Source organism: Triticum dicoccoides, chromosome 3A, assembly GCF_002162155.2.
Source record: "Triticum dicoccoides isolate Atlit2015 ecotype Zavitan chromosome 3A, WEW_v2.0, whole genome shotgun sequence".
Lineage (NCBI taxonomy): Eukaryota > Viridiplantae > Streptophyta > Magnoliopsida > Poales > Poaceae > Triticum > Triticum dicoccoides.
Window position 1 is genome coordinate 660,966,115 of NC_041384.1, and position 25,249 is coordinate 660,991,363.

Sequence of the window (25,249 nt, forward strand, 5' to 3'; positions counted from 1 at the left end):
GTTGGCTGCTTTCCCCCATCTTTGCAGTTTAAGGTTTCAGTCTTTTAACCCCCTAATTTTGGAGGCTATAATACCCTGATTAGTACTGATATATGCAGTAGTTATACAAATCTAGGGCCCCTAGATCTTGTGCTCTGAAATTCATAGTATATCTTGTACAGTACTGTCATAGTATATCTTGTATAGTACTCAGAGTAGTACTCTGAAATGCATAGTACTCAGAGCAGTAGTTAGAAAAAAATTGGGACCAAAAATCTTGTAGTCTGAACTCTGATTATTACTGATATATGCAGTACTTAGATTGGGGCCAAAGATCTTGTACTATGAACTATGATTATTACTGATATATGCATGCAGTACTTTGATTGGGGCCAAAGATCTTGTACTCTGAACTCTGATTAGTACTGATTTTTAAAATTTATGCACCCTGAAATTCATAGTACATCTTATACAGTCAGTATTCAGTTTGTACCCTTGATTTAGGAAGTTAGTATGTTGCATTAATATAATTATTTTACTGAAACTTTTTTAATTTCTGTTGTAGGAAAATTTCCAAACCGTAGGTAGTGGCGAATCTCATCCAGAAGTACTACATAATAATAAAAGAAAGGTATTGACAATATATTCGACATGTGTTAGTTCATTTTCAGCTCTCTTTATAAATATTTCATTTTGAAGATAATCAAATAGGTTAGAATCTTGTTGTTACTCATGCTCTAAAGGATACACTACAACTTATATTAATCTCTTTACATTGTTGTATAGAAGCATCATCTTGAAAATGAGGGCTGCAATAGATTGTCATATCAAGCACCATCATCACCAGCCCATCCTGTTTTTGATGGAGAGGTAATGGTTATCTCTTGAGAAATCTGCTTCCTAGGCAATAATCGAAAACATTTTCCATATGAATTATTGATGGCGTGTACTATTGACTCATATTTGTTTGTATAATGTTGAATGAATGAGTTTCTGCATTTTAAGTTCGATTTGCATGGAATGGACTCTCCTAAGGTTATAAAATGATGTTGCCACATGTAATATTTGATGAATAAAATGTAGTGTGAACTTTGCATTGGAAAATCACAAGGATAACTCATTTTTCCTCTTATGTTTATCTATAGATGAGAAAGAGCTTGGAGAATATGGATGGAAATTTGACTAGAGTACACAAACAAAGCACTCAAGACAAGTCTGTAGTCCATGTGCCCTCTAAGCAGAAACGCAGTCCTTCCATGGAGGTAACAAAAATAGTGTGTTAATACTAGATTCGTGTTCACAAAATTGGTTTTTATTACTATATATTATAATTTGAACCTCATTTCAGGTTGACACAAAAGTGATTCTATAATCTTCAGTATATCCAAACAAAAGGTATGTAGCACATGCTAGCATTTTGGGTTGCAATTAAAAAAATCGTTGGTGGTGTTGAGCTAGGTCGGCAGTTCATAGAAGTGCAAGTTGATCACCTATTGATGAATGTCGGGTCTTGGTAAGGGAAAGGGAAAATTGTAGGACAATTGGCGATGCTTTCACCTCCGGATTAACAATTGCTTGGCCTTCATCATGTATAAGTCAATATTTAACTTCTTGGGTTTTGTTAAATTAACTTCACGATATACTTAATGTAGTCGTAACTGATTTTTTTTCTTGCAGATTGAGAGGTTCAGTGGTTGAGTTGATTCAGATGCTTTTTCTTATGAGGAATCGAGATGCAATTATGACATATTGATGCAAGAAAGATCCGAGGGGCACATTCTAGTGAACATGAGTAGGGGTGTCACATGGGTTCAATGATAGGAAATCTTTCGCATACTATAGTTTACATTTGTGGGTTGAGAAATGTATTTTTCCCTAAAATATGGATCTTCTATATGTTTATTGTTACAAATGCTATGGAATGGCATGGACCATATTGATATTTTATATCCTCGTGCATATATGCAAGCTTTATGTCCATGGTCTTTTTATATAGTATACACTGTGTGCCATATGCTTATCGCTTTTCACTATGAGGAAGTATAAAAACAAAAATGTATTGATACAATATTTCATAAAAAATGGTTGCATAGCACATTGGACAAATTATGTCGTGTTACTATAGTTAGGAAAAGGTGTTACTAGGTTGGCTACCAATCACCACTAGAGATGTTACAGTAGATACAAAAATTGTGTTACTATTGCGTTGCTACTTGTGTTGCTATTTTGTTAAACCGTGTTACTAGCCATGTTGCTACGCAAAGAAAAACATGTTACAAAGTGTGTGCCTATAGTTCTAAAAGAGTGTTACCAGGCCTTCGGTAACACATATGGCTTGTGTTGCAACGATACAATAGTAACACGTTTATATACATATAGGAACAACTCTTATGTGCTACAATAGACGTCGCCTAGTAACATAGCCTACAGGAACACATACAAAAGTGTGTTACTGCATGCTTTAGTAACACAATATCTAAGCTGTAGTAGCACATCAACGTGTTACAAGAGATCAATCCTGTAGTAGTGGCTGGGCTTGGCGAATCTGGTCTTCTAAGGTAGGAGAGACTTGAAGGTTGGCGAGGAAACCTTGAGGAACAACTTGCAGATTAAGTTTGCGGAAAGCTTCACAAAGCTCGGGTTGATAAGGCTTGAGAATCAGACTGTTGTAGTAAGCCTTTCTGCTCAATGCGTCAGCAATCACATTGGCCTTGCCTGGAGTGTACTCGATACTCGGACTATACTCTTGAATCATTTCGACCCATCGAGTTTGCCTGAGGTTGAGATTAGGCTGAGTGAAGATGTACTTGAGACTCTTGTGATCAGCGAAAATGTCCACTTTTCTTCCCAATAGAAGATGTCTCCAAGTCAAAAGAGCATGCACAACTGCCGCCAACTCGAGATCATGAGTGGGGTAGTTCTTCTCATTGGGCTTCAATTGGCGAGAGGTATAAGCAACAAATTTCTTCTCTTGCATCAATACTGCGCCAAGACCTTGGAGAGAGGCATCACAAAAGACCTCGTACGGTTTGGATTCATCAGGCGGAGTCAGAACTGGAGCAGTGATCAATTTCTCTTTCAAAGTGTTGAAAGCAATGTCACACTCCGAAGACCAAACGTACTTGACGTGCTTCTGGAGAAGATTAGAGAGAGGCTTCGCGATCTTAGAAAAGTTTTCAATGAATCTTCGGCAATAGCTTGCGAGATCGAGGAAGCTACGGAGTTGCTTCACGTTCTGAGGGGGTTCCCAATTCACAATTGCAGACACCTTCTCAGGATTCACCGCAATGCCCTTGGCAGAGATGATATGACCAAGATAAAGAACCTCATCGAGCCAAAATTCACACTTGGAGAACTTGGCGTAGAACTGATGTTCTCTGAGCTTATCAAGAACCAAACGCAAGTGCTTGGCATGATCTTCCTTGTTCTTCGAGAAAACCAGAATGTCGTCGAGATAGACCAAAACAAAGTCATTGGTGTAGGCGTTGAAGATGAAGTTCATCATGCGAGAGAAAGTCGGAGGAGCGTTGACGAGGCCAAAAGACATGACAATGTATTCATATGAACCATAGCTTGTCCTGAAAGCCGTCTTGGGAATATCTTGCTCACGGATTCGAATCTGATGATAACCCATACGGAGATCAAGCTTGGAGAATACTTGGGCACCTTTGAGTTGTTCGAACAGCTCATTGATGTTGGGAAGTGGGTATTTGTTCTTAATGGTCTTCTTGTTCAATGGACGTTAATCAACACAGAGTCGGTCCGTTCCATCCTTCTTCTTCACAAAAAGAACACCACAACCCCACGGAGAAGAACTAGGCCGGATGAGACCCATTCTTTCTTGAATATTGAGTTGCTTCTTCAGCTCTTTCAACTCTTCAGGTCCGAGCTTGTAAGGACGTTTGCACACAAGTTCCGTTCCAGGCTCAAGATCAATAACGAATTCAACTGGCTCGTGCGGAGGCATTCCTGGAAGCTCTTCTGGAAAGACGCCTTGATATTCGCAAACGACTAGAATTTTCGAGATAGCATCGAGTTCACCCTTCTCATTGAGAGAAAACATACGGATGGTATTATCCCGAGCGGCAAAGACAATTACATCCTCAGACGAATGAGTCAATTGAATCTGTCTAGCTGCACAATCAAGCTGAGCCTTGTGCTTGGCAAGCCAATCCATCCCGAGAATAAGATCAATATCCGAGTTACCAAGAACCATTGGAGAAGCCAGAAACTTGAAATCACCCATCATGATAGAAATATCCGGAATCTCGTGGTTAGCGAGAAAATATTTACCAGGAGAGACAACTGCTAACGGACTATGCATAACTTGGGAAGTCAACTCATGCTTAGATGCAAAAGGCTTCGAGATGAAACAATGCGATGCACCAGTATCAAAAAGTACTTTTGCAGGAACATCGTTAACAGGAAGGTTACCCATGATGACATCTGACGAATCCTCTGCCTGAGATGCATTCATCAAGTTGACCTTGGCGTGCTTGGGGTTATGCTTGACCACAGCTGTACTTGCCGATCTGCCAGGAGGAAGACGCCTCTGGTTGAAACACTTGTTGGCATAGTGACCCTTCTGTTGGCACTTGTTGCACGTCACCTCTGAAAGCGGACGGTGATACTGAGCACTCGATCTTGGAGGTTGTGGCGAAGTCTTGTTCTGAAAGCCAGGGTTGGGTGGGTGGGAAGAACCACTGCCACCTTTGCTCTTCTGCTGATACGGCTGACGGAACGGAGGAGGAGGAAGCCAATACTTCTGCTGCTTGGCCACTTGAGTAGAGGAAGAAGGAGTAACATCTCTGACTCGCTTCTTGGAAGCATCACACCTCAACTGAGCAGCCTCTTGCTTCAATGCCATGTTGTAGACCTCATCGTACCTCAAGGGCTCAAAGAGAACAAGAGCGAGCTGGATTTCTTCTCTGAGACCACCTATGAACTGGTATATCATGCTCTTCTCATCAGGGACGTCCTGCTTAGCAAAGCGGGCAAGCTTCTGAAACAACTTGTTGTAGTCATAGACAGACAAAGAGCCTTGCTTCAGGTTGCGGAATTCCTCACGCTTCCTTTCAACCACGCTTTGAGGGATATGGTGAGCTCGGAAATCTTGGCGGAATTCATCCCAAGTGATAACACGTCCACCTCTGGAGTCCTTGTACTGCTGGAACCATTCTGCAGCTTGATCTTTGAGTTGGAAGGAAGCGAACTTGACAAAGTCCTCAGGCCTGACGTTACTGCACTCGAAATGCTTGCACAGATCCACAAGCCAATCATCAGCATCGGTTGCCTCAACACAATTGCTGAAAGTCTTTGGCCCGTTAGCAAGGAACTGGTTGAGTGTAGCACAGTGATTCTGATTGTTGCCTTGGTTCCCTTGGTTGCCTTGATTGCGCTCTTGGAGAATTTGCATGATCAACTGTGTGTTTGCATTGGTTGCGGCCATCACAGCTTGCCATGCCTCCGGAGGAGGGGGAGGTGGTGGCGGATCAGGATTCGGAGTCGTGCGCGTTGGAGGAGCCATCCTGAAGAGGTTGACCACCATTAGCACATAGACAGATAAAATGAAGCTGAATCCAACGGAATGAAAATTGCAACATATAGTCTTCACATCCGAACAAAATGAACGAATGCATTCCTCTTGAAATGGTCACATATCCATAAATTGAGAAACCACATAGAATTAAGGTAGAGAAATAAATCAACAAGGTACGGATCAAGAACGAATAATCGGTAAGAAATCCCAATCTCAAACCAATATCCGTGGAAGAAGAACTAGAGCTACGAGAATTTCCACCTATGAAACTCCCGAACCTTTCCGGTTATGCAATCAGGTGTTGGGGATACAGGGGAAGCATAATATCTCACCCAAATCTAGCAAATCCTACATCCAGGTGTATCCATCCTTCAACACATAACCGAGAAAAACTTCGGAAACCATCTACCTCAACCTTCGAAAAGCATCCGTTATACGAGTTATGGCGATACTCCCGAACTCCCGCCCCAGTACTGGGTGGCGTCGAGGTTATCTCACCAACGAACTGCATAAAAGAGATTTTTGATGTCGACATACTAAACTCAGGTATTCCATAACTGCAACGATAAAATTATGACGACAACACCTCAGAGCTCAACTCCCCGGGACACTTCCACAAAACCCCTGACAGGAGGCACCAAGACAATGTTCTCATCATAAAACCATCGGAACGATTCCAAGATACCCGCATGATCCTAAATTTTTTTTAGTGAAATTTGAGAAGAGAAGAGTCAAAACTCTACGTCAGGATGCCTTACCAGAGCGATGAGGAGACTGGGAAGTAAAAAGAATTCCTAAACTCTTCGATATATAATTCCTAAATGACTCAAAACATTTTTCTAGACACAACTCGGCTGCTAAAAACGATCAATCAGTGGGGGCTCCTAAGGTCGGGGAAGGCTCTAATTACCAACTTGTAACACCCTCGATGCGACTATAGCTCCCACGTGTCGAGGCACGACTTAGAGACATAATCGCATTGAAGGCATATGTCGCAAGTAAGGTAATCTTTACACATCCCATGTAATATAATAATAAAGGGGAGATAACATAGTTGGCTTACACTCGCCACGTCAATCAAGGTACATAAATAACATTACATCATCCAAACACTCATGGCTCGACTACGGTGCCAAAATAAAAGATAACCCAACATGCGACACGGTCCCGATCACCCCCAACTGGGCACCACTACTGATCATCAGGAAAGGAAACATAATAACATTGAGAGTCCTCGTCAAACTCCCACTTGAGCTCGAGCGCGTCACCTGGAGCGGAATCGTTAGGCCCTGCATCTGGTGTAATAGTAATCTGTGAGCCACAGGGACTCAGCAATCTCGCACCCTCGCGATCAAGACTATTTAAGCTTAAAGGTAAGGCAAGGTAAATATAAGTGGAGCTGCAGCAAGCGACTAGCATATATGGTGGCTATCCTGTTCGCAAAAGAGAGTGAGAAGAGGAGGCAAAGCGCGAGCGAGAAACTAGAGAGCAACCTGCGCAAGCATTACTCCAACACCGTGTCCACTTACCGGACTCTGCCGAGAAGAGGCCATCACGGTAACACACTCAGTTGATTCATTTTAATTAAGTTAAGGTTCAAGTTATCTACAACCGAACATTAACAAATTCCCATCTGCCCATAACCGCGGGCACGGCTTTGAAAGTTCAAATCCCTGCAGGGGAGTCCCAACTTAGCCCATGACAAGCTCTCACGGTCAACGAAGGAATAGACCTCCTCCCGAGACGTTCCGATCAGACTCGGTATCTCGGTTCTTCAAGACACTTCGACAGGTTAAAACTAAACCAGCAACACCGCCCGAATGTGCCGACAAATCCCGATAGGAGCTGCACATATCTCGTTCTCAGGGCACACTCAGATTGTCCAAACTTCCGGTAGGCCAGCCCAGAGTTGACCCTGGTGGCCACCAGCGGCTGACGAGGTGGACCAACACTCAGAGGAGCACTGGCCCGGGGGGAGGTTTAAAATAAGATGACCCTCGGGCTCTGGAAACCCAAGGGAAAAAGAGGCTAGGTGGTGTAAGTGCATCTAGTGCCACCCCTAGTTGGTTTTGGAGTATTGACGACAAACCTAGTTGAGGGACTAATGTGTTTGTGAGAATTGCAGAATAACACAGGAAGAAGTCCCTCATGATTCGGTTTTACTACCAGAGATGACCCCTAAAAATGTATGAAGACATTGAAGTCAAAGGTGGTATATGAAGATATTCACATTGAAGACTATGACAAGAGAAGACACGATATGAAGCCTATGGAGCTCGAAGACTTAGATCTTTCGTAGTTCCTTTTCTTTTGTGTTGAGTCATAGGAACCACCGTACTGTTAAGTGGGGTCCAAGAGAACCAGTCAGAATGACTAAAGTGATGCCTAAACCAAAAACCTATGTCTTCGAGTGAAGACAATGAGAGCGAATCTTGTCCAGAGTCGGACAAGTCAGCTTTGCTTGTAGCCCAAGTAAAGTTGCCGTGTGAGCTTGAAATCTGACCGTTGGAACACGTGTCAGTTCCTTAGTGACCCAGGGTCATTTCGGACAAATCAGGTCGGGTTGCCAAGTGGCTATAAATAGCCCACCCCCTACAACCATAAATGGTTGGCTGCTCAGATTTCAGTGCACGGCTTTTGTCGTTTGAGAGCAACCCACCTCGAAGCCTTTGAGAGAAAATTCCTAGCGAGGAGAAAAGCCCTAACCACCCAGAGCCAGAGAACATTGGGCATCACTTAAGTCTTCTTGTCTGTGTGATCTGAAGACTTATTACACTTGAGGACTGTGAATCCTCCAGCCGGTTAGGCATCGCATTCTGAGCTTCCAAGAGACATTGTGGATTGCCAGTGAACGAAGTCTGTGAAGGTTTGGGAGTCTACCTTGAAGACTTAGCAGAGTGATTGGGAGAGGTCTATGTGACCTTAGCTCAAGGAGAATACGGTGAGGACTGGGTGTCCTGAGCTGCGTGTTCAGGACTGGGTGTCCGGGACTGTGTGTCCTAAGGTTTAAATACCTAGCCGCTCCAACCAGACGTACAGTTGTCATAGCAACTGGAACTGGTTCAACATATCATTGTCTTCAACGAGTCACTGGTTTCATCTTCACTTCACGTTACTTACTGTTACTCCTTGTGAAGTCATTGTATGTTTGCTCTATCATTTGTCTTCACTAAGTGACTGCGTGTTCTGTTTGGCTTCACAATATCTTCCTATCTGATCCTTACTACCTAGTTGCTATTAGTCTTTGTGCTTTCACTTCATTAAATACTTGACTATGGTTTCCCTAGTGTAGTCTACCTTCCGCTGCATGGTAATAGGTCTATTTTTATCGTTTGTCTTCAAAACTCCCATGTTCTGAAGACTTTCAGAAATATCGCCTATTCACCCCCCCTCTAGTCGATATAACGCACTTTCAATTGGTATCAGAGCAAGGTGCTCCCTTGTTCTGTGTGATTCGGTTTAACCACCTGGAGTTTTAGCTATGTCGACTGCAGGGATAATTAAAGTCTCCGCTGCGTGCCCCGTCTTCGATGGAACTGAATATCCCTACTGGAAGAATAAGATGCGTATGCATCTTGAAGCCATTGACGTCGACCTATGGTATGTCGTCGAGAACGGCGTTCCTAAGGCTGGAGAAGGTGTCACTGCTGCTGATGTCAAGAAATTCGTTCAATTGGACTCTATTGCCAAGAATATCATATGTGGTCATCTGACCAAAGGACAGTATGGCCGTGTGAGTGCTTTGAAGACATCCAAGCTGGTCTGGGACTGGCTCTCCAAGGTCAATGAAGGCATCTCAACCCAGAGAGATCAGAGAATCAGTGTCCTTCGCAACCTCTTCAACCGCTTCAAGCGAAATGACAATGAGAATGTCCAGCACACATTTGACCGACTCACTGACATCACAAATGAGCTTTAAGCCCTCGGCGCCACTGAGATTACCAAACACTAAGTCGTCAAGATGCTGCTGAGATCACTTGATAGTTCGTTTGACATCCTGGCCCTGATGATTCAAGAATGTCCTGATTTCAAGACACTCGATCCGTCTGACATACTTGAGAGGCTCAACACACATGAGTTTCAGCTTTCGGAGAAAAGAGATATCTACGGTCCAAACTATGGGCGAACTCGTGCCTTGAAGGCAAAAGCTGTCTCCTCATCTGAAGAAGAATCTGACAGCAGTTCTGATGATCCTGAAGACATTGGAAGGGAACTTGCTATGCTTGTCAAGAAGTTCCAAAAATTCACCAAGAAGAAAGGCTTCAGAAAGTCTTCCCAATCAAGTTCAAGGAATGATGAAGCTCCTGCTCATGACTACAAGAGGAAAACATGTCACAAGTGCAAGAAACTTGGCCACTTCATCTCTGAGTGTCCACAGTGGGACAATGAGAACAAAAAGAAGAAGAAGAGCAAGGAATATGACTCTGACGACAAGAAGAAGAAGAAGAAATACTCAAAGTCTTCTTCCAAGTCTTCCTCAAAGTCTTCATAACATAAGAAGAGCTCATCTGGCAAGGCACGTGCATTTGTTGGCAAGGAAATGGATTCAGAGGAGGAGTCTGCTTCTGAGGAGGCGGAGGTGGAGTCTGAGGAGGAATCCGACTCAGGCGTCGCAAGTCTGGCTACAGCATACATTGCCAAGTCCATATTCAACACTGAAGACAATGACTTCATCACCGACACCGATGCAAATGACAAGGACTACTCCGCTTCTACCTACTGCTTCATGGCACGCGGTGCCAAGGTAAACACACGCACTACTCACTATCAAACATCTAGTGACGATGACTCTGATTGTGGTTCAAAACCTAGCTACAAAACGCTTGCTAAAATTGCAACTGAACAATAGAAAGCTATGGATCATATTCAAAAACTGTTAGACAGAAGCGATGATCTGTTAGGTGCTGAAATGACTCGATCGGAATCCTTAATTGAAGACATAAAAAATCTTCACGTTAAGTATCAGGAACTTGAAAGTCATCATGAAACTCTCTCAACAACTCATGAAAAGCTTTCCTATGATTATCTTCAAAGGAAGAAGTATCTTGAGAAATTGAGAGCGGTTCATGAAGATCTTCAAACGGAAAACGAGTCACTTCGTGCCAAACAGATCAGTCCCGCTCGGGAACGATTTGAACCACCATGTCTTAAATGCATTGAGCGTGATAATGTTACTTCTGTTGCTGAATGTTCTACTGCTACTGCTGTTGCAATATCTTCAACTGTTGATGTGGTAACTAACCCCTCTGCTGAGGATACCACCGCTATTGCTGATGAGAATGCTAGGTTGAAGACATTGCTTGAAACAGGGATGTACAAAAGTCTTCAAGGGCATCAGACACTATGTGATGTCCTCAAAAAGCAGATTCTGAACTGAAACCCTAGGAAAGAGGGTCTTGGGTTCGTAAGGAAAATGAATGCAGATGGCTCTTACTGGAAACCTGAGCAGTACCCCAAAACCATGTGTGTTGCTGCAAAGGAACCTTCAGCAGATCCATCCAATCTAACTAGCTTCACTTGTGCTAACCCCATTATCATTGATGAATCCTTTGATGCAAACTATATACTATTTAAGAATCAGAATGGTGAAGTGTTTGCCAGGTACATTGGTACTAACTGCAGGAATGGACCGCCTATGAAGAAGATCTGGGTTCCAAAAAGGTGTCTGGAAAATCTTCCTGTGAATGTCTTCATGACACCTCACGTGAAGAAGACAAACCTCAGACCAAAGGCTCCATACGGTCCAAGGGCTTCATACAGACAGAAGACTCACCTGAGTCGCACTAACGCAAATGTTTTGCAGGAAACCATACTCAGGCATATGAATATGGGAGCGGTTCATCAAACCGCCATGTTCATAAGACCAAGAACTATTTTGCTTATTCTTATGAGTACTATTGTCCGCCTGCAAGACTGTTTGCTAGGGCTTCAAAGCCAAAATTCTTAGATGCTGCACTTAGACTCATTGCTTCTAAGCCACCCTTGAAGATGTGGGTGGCTAAGAAAGCTTAACTCTCTTTTGCAGGGAAAGGTCTCCAGCAGAAAACCAAAATCGTCTGACGCTATTGCTGGGGACCTTAAACATCTTATTGGGCACAAGATCAAATGCCCAAATGGTCTTACTATGTACTTCGTACCTGAATCGCTTGCTACTCTCCCTATTAGTCCTAACTTGGATCTAAGCTTTCATAACCCACTGGTTCGTCAAATGTTTTTGCTTCACAATGCTCTTGGTGAAGCCTATCCCCCTAACTGCACTGTAGGGTACGACACCAGCGTCTTCAGAATGGATTATTGACAGTGGGTGTACAAATCACATGACTGGCAAAAGAAGTCTTCTTATGGACTCAACCTTACATCCATCCGACAAGAGCCACATCACATTTGCTGACACTGGTAAAAGTAAGGTATTGGGTCTAGGTAGAGTTGCAATCTCAAGGGATCAACACATGGATAAAGTCATGCTTGTTGAATCCCTTGGCTTCAACTTAATGTCTGTCTCAATGCTTTGCGATTTGAACATGATCGTAATGTTTGGAAAATATCGTTGCCTTGTACTAATGGAATCTGACAAGTCTCTAGTGTTTGAAGGGTATCAAAAAGATGATTTGTACGTGGTAGATTTCTCAGCAGGGCCACAGCTTGCAGTATGTCTTCTAGCAAAGGCTTCAGAATGCTGGCTCTGGCATCGGAGGCTTGGACATGCTGGCATGAGGAACCTCCACCCCCTTGCGAAGAAGAAGCATGTCATAGGCATCGAGGGCGTCAAGTTCAAGAAAGACCACTTATGCGGTGCCTGTGAAGCAGGGAAGATGACGAGGGCCAAACATCCCTCGAAGACAATCATGACCACTACTCAACCCTTCGAACTGCTTCACATGGATCTTTTCGGTCCCACTCATTACTTAACTCTAACTACTACTGCTTGCCTCTATGGCTTCATTATTGTTGATGATTATTCTAGATATACTTGGGTGCACATAATCCTTTACAAGACTGAAGTGCAGGATGTCTTCAGACACTTCGCCAATCGAGCTATGAACAATTTTGGGGCCAAGATAAGGCACATCAGAAGTGACAATGGCACTGAATTCAAGAACACTGGCCTTGATACATATCTTGATACCTTGGGCATCACACATGAATTCTTGGCCCCGTACACGCCACAGCAGAATGGCGTCGTCGAATGCAAGAACAGAACACTAATTGAAATGGCCAGAACGATGCTAGATGAATACAAGACCCCAAGAAAATTCTGGCCCGAAGCCACTGATACTGCATGCCATACAATGAATCGTGTTTATCTTCACAAGCTACTGAACAAGACATCTTATGAGCTCCTTACTGGCAAGAAGCCAAATGTCAGTTACTTCAGAGTATTTGGCGCAAGGTGCTGGATCAAGGACCCACATCACACCTCAAAGTTTGCACCAAAAGCACATGAGGGTTTTATGCTTGGATATGGAAAGGATTCACACTCCTAGAGAGTCTTCAATCTCTTTCATTACAAAGTGGTTGAAACAGTGGATGTGCGGTTCGATGAGACCAACAGTTCACAAAGAGAGCAATTGCCAAATGTGCTAGATGAAGTTCCATCCAGTGAATCAATCAAGCTAATGGGAACTGGAGAAATTATACCTTCTGAAGCTCATCCTGAAGAAGAACTTATCATTTCAGCACCTGATCAACATGAAGACAATGCTCAGCCTGAAGATATTCCTTCCAACAACGACAATGAACAGCAAGAGCAAAGTCTTCGCCCTGTACATCCTCGCATTGCCAATGAAGTGCAGATTGAAAGAATAATTGATAGCATCAATGCACCTGGTCCACTCACTCGTTCAAGGGCAACTCAGCTAGCAAATTTCTATGGGCACTTCACATTCGTCTCAATAGCAGAACCCAAGAAAGTTGAAGAAGCCTTCATGGAACCTGAATGGATTCAAGCTATGCAAGAAGAGCTTCAACAGTTTGAGCTGAATAATGTATGGGAACTGGTTAAGCATCCTGATCCACGGAAGCACAATATAATAGGCACCAAATGGATATACCGCAACAAGCAAGATGAGCATGGTCAAGTTGTCAGAAACAAAGCCCGTGTCGTTGCTCAAGGATATACTCAAGTGGAAGGCATTGACTTCGATGAAACATTTGCTCCTGTGGCTAGACTTGAAGCCATACGCATACTGCTAGCCTATGCAAATCATTATAACATACTTCTATATCAAATGGATGTGAAGAGTGCCTTTCTCAATGGCAAGATTGAAGAAGAAGTGTATGTTGCACAACCACCTGGCTTTGAAAATCCAAAACATCCTGACATGGTATACAAGCTCAACAAGGCACTGTATGGCCTCAAACAAGCCCCTCGGGCCTGGTATGACACACTCAAATACTTCCTGAAGAGCAAAGGCTTCATACCTGGTTCCCTAGATCCCACTCTTTTCACGAAGACATATGATGGTGAACTGTTTGTGTGCCAAATATATGTCGATGACATTATCTTCGGCTGCACCAATCAGAAGTACAATGAAGAGTTTGGATATATGATGCAAGAGAAATATCATATGTCCATGATGGGGGAGCTGAAGTTCTTCCTTTGTCTTCAAATACGACAACAACGCAATGGCATCTTCATATCTCAAGAGAAGTATCTCAAAGATTGCCTGAAGAAGTTCGGTATGCAAGACTGCAAAGGCTTCACAACACCAATGCCAGCCAAACATCATCTGGGTCCTGACGACAATGGTAAAGAGTTCGATCAAAAGGTATACCGCTCCATGATTGGTTCTTTACTTTATCTATGTGCATCTAGGCCAGATATTATGCTTAGTGTTTGCAAGTGTGCTCGATTTCAAGCGGCACCAAAGGAGTCGCATCACTTAGCTGTGAAGCGAATTCTTCGATATTTGGCTCACACTCCAACTCTAGGATTATGGTATCCAAACGGCTCAGAGTTTGATCTGGTTGGATTCTCGGATGCTGATTATGCTGGTGACAAAGTTGATCGCAAGTCTACATCAGGCACATGTCACTTTCTGGGACGATCACTTGTATGTTGGTCTTCAAAAAAGCAGAACTGTGTATCTCTCTCCACTGCTAAATCTGAATACATTGCTGCTGGATCTTGCTGCGCTCAGCTTCTGTGGATGAAGCAAACACTCAAGGACTATGGCACTCATCTGAAGCAAGTGCCACTTTACTGCGACAACGAAAGCGCCATCAAGATTGCTAACAACCCAGTTCAGCACTCGAAGACAAAGCACATTGAAATTTGTCATCACTTTCTCAGAGATCATGTTGTGAAGGAAGACATTGATATCATACACGTCAACACTGAAGAGCAATTGGCAGATATCTTCACCAAGCCCTTGGATGAGAAGAGGTTTTGCAAGTTACGGTGTGAGCTAAATATCCTAGAATCCTCAAATGTCCTGTGATCAGGCACACATCCTAACCCTTATGCATATTGATGACTTAGATGTGCAACACACGAAGTGAAGTATATCTTCAATCAATGAAGACATACATTCGAAGTGTGAATACATTAATGTGAAATTTGACTTCGGAGCGCCACGATAATTGTGCGCCGTGTCTGGGTCTAATACTTCCTATACGGTGGGTAACGCCACCACCAAACGTTCTATTTTGAAGTGTTTCACTCATGGCGTTACCTTGCAATGTCTTCACATTTGGTTTGGCTTCGATCTCAACATATTTCCATGATTATCTTCACTATGTTGATTATATATATATATATATATATATATATATATATATATATATATATATGCTAGTATTCTGTCCTCTACAGCATTCACTTATAGCTATGTCTTTGTGTTGAATCTTTTGAACTAAGTGAATGTGATCGGACCCTAACCTCTCTATGCTTTCTATCTCAAACTCTATCTCTCCAAGTCATATGCATTCTATTGAAACTGTCGAATGTCTTCTCTGCGTCCTTGTCAGCAGAAGATACAGAGACAACCATTAAGTCCGTTTTCAATGCTCATTCCTCCACATGAATTCCGGAGAAGTAGGAATGACCACCCGACAATCCAGGCGTGCGTGGGACGTGGAACAAACCCCAAAATTCCGCATAATGGCCACGTGTTCTCCAAATGCGAATCGCCAGGGGCACCTGTGTAATAGCACAGTGCCGCCCATGTGCCTATAAATACACACTCACAGCGGTCATTATCTCTTCTTCTACCCTCGCACGAACCCTAGCGCCACCGCTAGCTCTCGATGACGCCGGCGACGAAGCGCTTCACTGCCGCAACCTCTCCGACGCCGTCTTTGCGCCGACCGTGGACATCGTCCTCTCCGCCATCGCCGTAGGTGTCCTCCGTCGCCAAGTTAGGGCACGGAGGATCGAACTGCTCTGCCTCATCTCCCACTTCGTCTAGTAGTTCTTAGTGTGGTAAATAAAACTCCCTTTTTATAGCATCGTTGATCCTATTGATCTTTCACTTTCTACCACAAGCAGTTTCTGTTCACACAAGCTAGATCTCTCTCATACTGCATCTCATAAACATGCCTAGTATATTCACTTGTGCTTCACAAAGTAGTTAGATTCCTCACTTGTACTGATCTGTGGATTCGTACAAATCTGGAACCAACTTCTTATCTATGAGTGAATGTCTTCGCACGATGAGTTCAATGTCTTCTAAACTGATTTATCTTCAAGATCTTCTGAGAATGCATATGACCTCTTCCCCTTCCCTCGCACCTTAATGCTATCACAGGTACATGTCCGTGGGAGAATCCTTTGGTTCTCATAGTCTGCATTCATTTGCAGAATTCTTACAGCATCACATAAATTCTCCCGAAGCCAGTTCCTGTTGGTCCAGCAAACGAAAACCTTTGAAGCCTTTGAACATCTTGAATCCTTTCAAGTTAAAGTTTATGGCTTCAGAGAAAGCAGCAAGGAAGGGTGGCAGAAAGCGTCGTGGTGAGACCTCCAGAGATCTGCCAGATGAACTCTCAGAAATGTACAAGACAGATCCTGAAGAGGATTACAGCCAGCGCAAGACCCGAATCCAATGGATTCGAAGATATTGGGCAGAACAATGGTTCAAATACAGATTTGTGACCCAGGAGTATGCTGAGAAAAGCACCATCAAGAGACTGTGGGGAGACATCCTATTCAAGAATCTTCTACCCAGGTCCAGAGATGAAGCCATTGCTCAAGGCTTCTATCCATGCATGGTCCATGGACCACAGCCTGCTGATGCACACTCGTCGTCACTGCTATGGTGTCGTGACGACAATCTGTTCAAGCGCAACTTCCAGTTTGCTCAGAACTCAGCGAAGCAGAACAAGAAGACTTTTGGGTTAGACTTCAACCCTGGTCCCTCATCTCCAAGGGCAGATGGCACACGACATGCAGAACCCAATGTCATCGGCCCTTTCGCCAACCTTGAAGGCCTCATCACCTACATCTTGGTTCAAGGGACTGCAGTGAATGAGCCTGTAGCTGACACTGAGTCTGACGACGTGCCTGCAGTGCCGAAGCCAAAGCAGTTGAAGAAGCCAAAAGCTTCAAAGCCGGCCCCTTCACCAAAAATCTCAAGGGCGAAGCCATTGGCAACTGCACCTCCTGAAGACAGTATGCAGTCTGAAGACTTATCACGCGTCTCAAGGCCCCAGAAGGCCAAGATGCCTCTGTTTCACACTGGCAAAGAGCTAACAGCTGCTGCCATTCTGCGCAACGACAACATTGATCTGTCAAGTGATGAAGATCTTGTAGATGACGCTCTTGAGCAACTCATCAAGAGCAAAGAAGAAGCAGAAATCTTCAATGATCTGCCTCTCTTTGATGTCACCATCATCCACAACTTCATTGATGAGTGGTTTGACACGCCAAACATCAGCTTTGAAGATCTGCAGCTACCCATTGGCCTCAGTGTCGCCTTCCAAGGCAACATTGCTTCAGAACTTGCTATTGCCCAGCGCATTGTTGAGCTGAAGCAGAAGATTGACTATGAAAAGGCTCAGTTCAAGAAGCATATGGCCAAGCTCAACATGCAAGAAGTGAAGAACTTCAAGACAATGATGCACGAGCTCAAGGAAGCCTTTGTGAAGAAGCGTGCAGAAGCTCAGGGTTCGCGTGAGCGCATGAAGACTCTGGCTGATAGATGTGTGCAAGCCTATAATGAGGCTGAGAAGCGCAAGGCACTTGGGCGTCCTGGCATCGACCCCAGGATGGCCGCAAAGAAGAAGAAGAAGCCTGCTACGGCTGAATCTGATGCACCAAGGCAAGAAGCAGTTCCGATTGTCTTCCCAACAAAAATGACTGGCTCGAAGCCAAAGAGCCAGTCAACAGCTTCAGAGCTTAAGAAGACAAGAACTGCTGAGGCTGAAGCCAGGAAGAGGAAACACTCTGAAGACTCTCCTACTGCCCCCACCAAGAAAAAGCGAAAAACCTAGAAAGCTCGGGCTACTCCCACAGAGCCCTTGATAGTTGAACCCATTTCTATGGTTCATCCTGACGCAGAACGTCAACTGACAGTTCATGAGCCTGCCTCCACAGAGGCTCCTGAAGCTGAAGACATTCCAGAAGCTGATCCCATCGCTGCTGAAGACATTGGTCATCATGACAATGTAGAAGATGATGTAGTCCTTCCTCAGTTAGAAAACAGCGAACTCATCAGCATTGGTCGTCCAATGATGCCAATTGCACAGGATGCTTCATGGGCGGATCGCCCACAAGAGGAAGAAGACTATGAGGCCCAGCCCACTCCAACTCCACAGGCGTCGTCTGCGTTCCGCAGGCTTCACAAAGGTCCAAGGCCTCAAGTCTATGCTGAAGACATTCCGGCTGCATCAGCCGTAGAAGAAGAAGTACCACAAGATTCCACTCCCCTGATCCACCAAGAAGCAATTCTCCAGGAGAACGTGCCTGTGACCGACCCTCCAGCTAGTCAAGTGGAGGATGAAAATCTTGAGGCTGCCACAACCAACAATGAGCTAATGTGGAGCCCTCCCCAGCAAAAGCTTCAGAAGACAGCGAAGCCACTGATCCCGCCACTTCTGTTCCTGAGTCTGCTGCCGGTCCCCAATTCAACTATCATGTTGAGCATAGGCCTCAGGTCCAAAAGCCAATCCCAAGACTGCCAAGGTTTCCAGGTCCTGCATCAGCACCTGGCTCCTTCAACATCAATGGCTTTAGGGCAGACAACACGTTCTTCAATAGCTCCAGGAACCCCTACTCAAGGGAACGGATATCATCTGATCGGTTCTGGAGCTATCCTCAGCGAAGCTATTACTCTTGCATTCTTTACAACCAAAGTCGCATCTTCCCACACAAGCGCCTTGACGTTGAAGCTATAGCTGGTCTGCCCTGTCTAGAAGAAGCGTTGGATTGCTTCAAGCTAGTGGGTCTGCTGCAATTTGTTACTGCTGAAGAGCATTGGAATGAAGAGCTGCTGCTACAATTCTATGCCACACTTCACATCAAAGGATACAGCAGAGATCCGAAGACTTGGGTCCTGGAGTGGATGACTGGCAACGTTCATCATGAAGCCAATGCATTTGACATCATTGAGCTCACTGGCTTGCCCACTCCTGGCGATCTCTTCGAGCAAGGCTGTCAGCTGCATGCTGAAGCTATTGAGAGCATCTTTCAGCGGCCAGAACCTAATATGAGTCAAATGCTCAGCATGATGAAGCCATTGCCCCAAGATGCTGTGTATCCCACAGAGTTCTTTGTTGAAGACCTTGAGTACCTGCCCAGAACCATCTATCACATCATCAGGCGAACTCTCTGGCCTATCAAAGGGCACTCTCCAAATGCCAAGCTTCAGGGTGCAATGAAGACTTTGGTCTTCTATATACTTCATGGCAAATGCTTCAATGCACAGGACTTCTTCATACGCCAACTTGCTGCATCAGGCATTGATTTGTTTGGTTTGAAGTTCTACGCCCCTTGGGTCATGCGGCAGATCAAGCTACACTCCGCCATCTCTTATCAGCCCTCATCCCGCAACCATCGGATCTTCTTGCCTGACGTGGACATGTCTACTGAAGCCATATATTCTGAGCCTGCCAAGCAACCTCTAAGTCTTCAGAATGCAGAACATCAGAGTTTTACACAGAACGTTGAAGGCGTTGAAGCAGTTTCTCGAGTGTATCCTTTGGCTAGCACTACACGTGCACCACACCCTGCTTCCACTGAAGCCACTAAAAATGCCACTGCTTCAAGACCCAAGAAGCGCACTCGTGTTCTCAACGACCGAGAGCTTCTTGTGGCCCTACATCAGAAACAAGATAGGCATCATGACTGGCTGAAGCGTCAGATGAAAAGCCTCTTGGTGGATGTTAATCGCACTCGAAAACTTGCCACCAAGAATGCTTTCGTTGCCCATGAAACCTTTCGCCGCACATGGAAAGGGCTAACGATGATGCTTTCTGAAGCTGATCTTCAAGAGGATGGCTTCACTGAGAGATTCAAGTTTGACTCCACACCTCCTCGAAGGGATGTGCTGCTGGGAACTCTATCCCTTGAAGACTCTGAGTTCTCTTCCTCTGCTGCCACAGTCACTGCCAGAATTATTGAGGAAGAAGACGATGCTACTTCACCGCCACCTCCTTCAGCACCTCCAAGCTCTTCTGCACCGCCAAACAACACCAACAACCCTGCTACTTCACCTACTCCTCATGGGAATGAGTAGAGGCTCTATGTCTTCAAACCTTTTTGGTCATTACTGACAAAAGGGGGAGAAGCATATGAGATTGATAGTCTTCAAGCGGGTTCATATGGGCGGGTGCCTTATATTTTGCTTCGTGCTTACAACTCTCGTTTTTTGCTACATTTGGTTCTTATGAGTTGTAACACTTAAACTAGATGGTCGTCTGCTACTTATTTGCCACCTTGTTTTGCGAAGATAAATTCCGCATGTGCGACGATGAATTCCGCACTTAGCTCATTCTGCAGTCGTCCATTTTCCATTATGCATGGCATTATCTTCATATAGCTTCACATGCATAGTGGATTGTCATCATAAGTTGAAGTGGATCTCCACAAGTACCACCTGCCATGTGCATTTGCATTCCAAAAGCAAATTAACTTATATGCACATCTTCAGGGGGGAGCCCTTGCAAGTTATGAAGACAATTCCTTATCCTTTACAGTTTCACAGATTATATTCCCCGTTGAAAACTACAACTAGTTTGTCATCAATCACCAAAAAGGGGGAGATTGTAAGTGCATCTAGTGCCACCCCTAGTTGGTTTTGGAGTATTGACGACAAACCTAGTTGAGGGACTAATGTGTTTGTGAGAATTGCAGAATAACACACGAAGAAGTCCCTCATGATTCGGTTTTACTACCAGAGATGACCCCCAAAAATGTATGAAGACATTGAAGTCAAAGGTGGTATATGAAGATATTCACATTGAAGACTATGACAAGAGAAGACACGATATGAAGCCTATGGAGCTCGAAGACTTAGATCTTTCGTAGTTCCTTTTCTTTTGTGTTGAGTCATAGGAACCACCGTACTTTTAAGTGGGGTCCAAGAGAACCAGTCAGAATGACTGAAGTGATGCCTAAACCAAAAACCTATGTCTTCGAGTGAAGACAACGAGAGCGAATCTTGTCCAGAGTCGGACAAGTCAGCTTTGCTTGTAGCCCAAGTAAAGTTGCCGTGTGAGTTTCAAATCTGACCGTTGGAACACGTGTCAGTTCCTTAGTGACCCAGGGTCATTTCAGACAAATCAGGTCGGGTTGCCAAGTGGCTATAAATAGCCCACCCCCTACAACCATAAACGGTTGGCTGCTCAGATTGAAAGCACGGCTTTTGTCGTTTGAGAGCAACCCACCTCGAAGCCTTTGAGAGAGAATTCCTTGCGAGGATAAAGACCTAACCACCAGAGCCAAAGAGAATTGGGCATCACTTAAGTCTTCTTGTCTGTGTGATCTGAAGACTTATTACACTTGAGGATTGTGCATCCTCCAGCCGGTTAGGCGTCGCGTACTGAGCTTCCAAGAGACATTGTGGATTGCCAGTGAACAAAGTCTGTGAAGGTTTGGGAGTCTACCTTGAAGACTTACCAGAGTGATTGGGCGAGGTCTATGTGACCTTAGCTCAAGGAGAATACGGTGAGGACTGGGTGTCCTGAGCTGCGTGTTCAGGACTGGGTGTCCGGGACTGTGTGTCCTAAGGTTTAAATACCTAGCCGCTCCAACCAGATGTACAGTTGTCACAGCAACTGGAACTGGTTCAACATATCATTGTCTTCAACGAGTCACTGGTTTCATCTTCACTTCACGTTACTTACTGTTACTCCTTGTGAAGTCATTGTATGTTTGCTCTATCATTTGTCTTCACTAAGTGACTGCGTGTTCTGTTTGGCTTCACAGTATCTTCCTATCTGATCCTTACTACCTAGCTGCTATTAGTCTTTGTGCTTTCACTTCATTAAATACTTGACTATGGTTTGCCTAGTGTAGTCTACCTTCCGCTGCATGGTAATAGGTCTATTTTTATCGTTTGTCTTCAAAACTCCCATGTTCTGAAGACTTTCAGAAATATCACCTATTCACCCCCCTCTAGTCGATATAACGCACTTTTAGGTGGCAAATGGTAAAACCAAGGTTGGGCATTGCTGGAAAAGCTTTAATCAAGGCGAACTATCAAGAGGTTCTCATTATAACCCAACCGCGTAAGGAACGCAAAATCCGGGAACATAACACCGATATGACGGAAACTAGGGCGGCAAGAGTGGAACAAAACACTAGGCGAGAGGCCGAGCCTTCCACCCTTTACCAAGTATATAGATGCATTAAGATAACACGATAATATAATGATATCCCAACAAGTAAATAAATGTTCCAACAAGGAACGGCCTCCAATCTTCACCTCCAACTAGCAACGCTATAAGAGGGGCTGAGCAAAGCGGTAACATAGCCAATCAACGGTTTGCTAGGACATGGTGGGTTAGAGGTTTGACATGGCAATTGGGAGGCTTGAAAGAAAAATGGTAGGCATCGTAGCATTGGCATAGCAAAAGAGCGAACAATCTAGCATAGCAAAGATAATAGTGATTTTGAGGGTATGATCATCTTGCCTGCAAAGTTGTCAGAGTTGACTGGATCCTCGAAAGCAAACTCAACGGGCTCCTCGTTAGAGAACTTGTCTCCCGGCTCTACCCAAACAAGACAAACAAGCAACAAGGATACAATCAACCACGTGCAAGGATCAAACAATATGATGCAAGGATGGTATGCTATGCGGGATGCGATGCGGGATGCATATGTGAGAATTGACAAGGGATGCATGAACCTGGCCTCAACTTGGAAATCCAAGTGTGCCACTGGAAAGATGAGATTAAATCGCTTGAAAACGATATAAAGATCACCGGAATCGGAGTTACGGTTTGGAAATGGCAAGCGATTCAAATATGACACCGGTCTGCGGTGTACAGCAAGTGGTCATCTAGATGCAATGAGATGAACATGATACAGCAACCAAACATGACAACAAAATGCATGGCAGGGATGCATTCAAGATTCTTAACAAAAGTCTAGCACTGAGCTACGGCCAATTCATCCATTAACAGGTTCAAACAAGCATGGCAAACTTGCATATGGTAAACAGATCTCAGACTTAGTGAAATTAACACTTGTCTGGAATTTCAGATCAGGTAGCACTCTTCGGAGCAACAAAACTATATGCTACAGGACCTTAACATGGCAAAGTAAAGCATGGCATGGAGCTACTCAAAGAGCTTAACAAAAATCCCTTAGTTACCTTGAGCCAAAAGGGATCAGAAAATACAATTGCAAGCATGTGAACTTGGCAAAAACATAATCAGATCACAGACTTAGTGAAAACTGGAGCATGCTGAAAACAGATATCAAGTAGGCATGTTTACGAGCTCGATGCACTCACTACGGAGCAAGTCATGACAAGCTAAGAATACACCCATCAAGAATACACAAAATGCAAGCTAGACATGGCAAGAACAATAGCATAGCATGCACGGATCAACTACAACATCATCGGCAAAATTGCAAACAAGTTGACAATCTGCCCAGATTCACAAAGTAGCAAAAGTAGAGCTCGATTGACTCAAGCTAGGTTGCTCCATAATTGCAAACAAAGACATGGATGGATAGAGCACAACAAGATTAACAAAACATCCTTACTGATCATCCTCAAAAGTGGTACGGATCACTCGGAAACAACAAGAACATATGGCCATATGAAATAAACAGATCAAGGACTTTGTGGAAATTGCGAAGTCCCTGAAATCAGCATTACCAAGTGCACCACTTCGCAAGCTTGCACTAGTCACCACACACATCACAAAAATACATGGGTTGCACCTCTGGAAATATGGCAAAACCCTTAACAAAACATATGTAGAGCATCAGGGCATATCATGCACACAATAATCATGGCAAAAATGAAAAATATGCAAATGGAGTAGCAGATCTGACAATAATCTCAAGTAGCCCTCTTCTAACAGCATTTCGGGCATCAAGATGAACTCAAATGAAAATGATGCATTGGAATGAAATGATGTACTCTCTCAGATGAACATTTTGATATGCTATAAGCCAAAAACAGAGCTATGGATGCGGAGATACGATGCTATGAACATGGGCACATGGATCTGAAAATTTAGGGACTTAGAAGAAAAAAACGACCTAGGGTTACTGTTCACCGGATCTGGATCTGCACGTTGCACGAGGTTCACCGGCCGGACTGTTCACCAAAGGAGCTCGCCGGAGAGAGTAGGCCGGCCGGACGGTGGGGTAGCGGAGGGCGGCGTCGGGCGGTGGAGAGGCGGCGCGGGGAGGCTCGGGCAAGGCCGGGCGGCAGCCGGCGATGGCGACCAAGGTGGCCGGGCGTCGGGGGGGGGGCTGCGAGGTGGCGTCGCCGGCGTCGGGCTTCCGGGGCGGCGGGGCGAAGATCCAGGCGGCGGGGCAGAGGAAGACGATGCCCCGGGCGGCGGCGGCGGATCCCGGGCCGCGAGGGCTCTCCTCGGGCCCGGCGGGCCGCGGGCGGTGGCGGCGGCGACCTGCCACGTGGTGGTCCGTGGGTGGCTGGCGGGGAAACGGACAATGTCCAGTGGCGCGGTTTTTGTCTGGCGGCAGCGGGGATCCGAAATTTAGGGTTAGGGGGAGAGGATCCGGAAATTGGAAATGGGGGAGGTATAAATAGGCATAGAGGGAGCTAGGGAGCTCCAAATGGAGTGCGGTTTGCGGCCACATGATCGTGATCGAACGCTCTAGATGATGGAGCAGGGTTAGGTGGGTTTTGGGCCAAATTGGAGGGGTGTTGGGCTGCAACACACACGAGGCCTTTTCAGTCCCTCGGTTAACCGTTGGAGTATCAAACGAAGTCCAAATGATACGAAACTTGACAGGCGGTCTACCGGTAGTAAACCAAGGCCGCTTGGCAAGTCTCGGTCTAATCCGGAATTGTTTAATCCCGACACATGAAAGAAAGCTAGAAATGACCACCGGAGGAGAATGAAGCGCCGGAATGCAAAACGGACAACGGGGAAAATGCTTGGATGCATGAGATGAACACGTATGCAAATGCAATGAACATGATGACATGATATGAGATGCATGACAATGACAACAACACACGGAGACAAAAACCCGAACCCGAGAAAATAAAATAACTTAACGCCGGAAACGGCAAGAGTTGGAGTACAAATTGGGAAAGTCATATCCGGGGTGTTACATCACCGCCACCGCCCGAGGCCGCC

General features: G+C 44.8%; 1 long non-coding RNA gene across 1 annotated transcript; it reads left to right on the forward strand.

Moving 5' to 3' along the window:
* The first annotated feature begins 543 nt into the window (after positions 1 to 543).
* Positions 544 to 1,228, forward strand: LOC119272621. Its single transcript, XR_005134768.1, has 3 exons — positions 544 to 610; positions 766 to 849; positions 1,125 to 1,228. It is a non-coding gene; the product is annotated as an uncharacterized LOC119272621 (long non-coding RNA).
* The last annotated feature ends 24,021 nt before the right edge of the window (positions 1,229 to 25,249 follow it).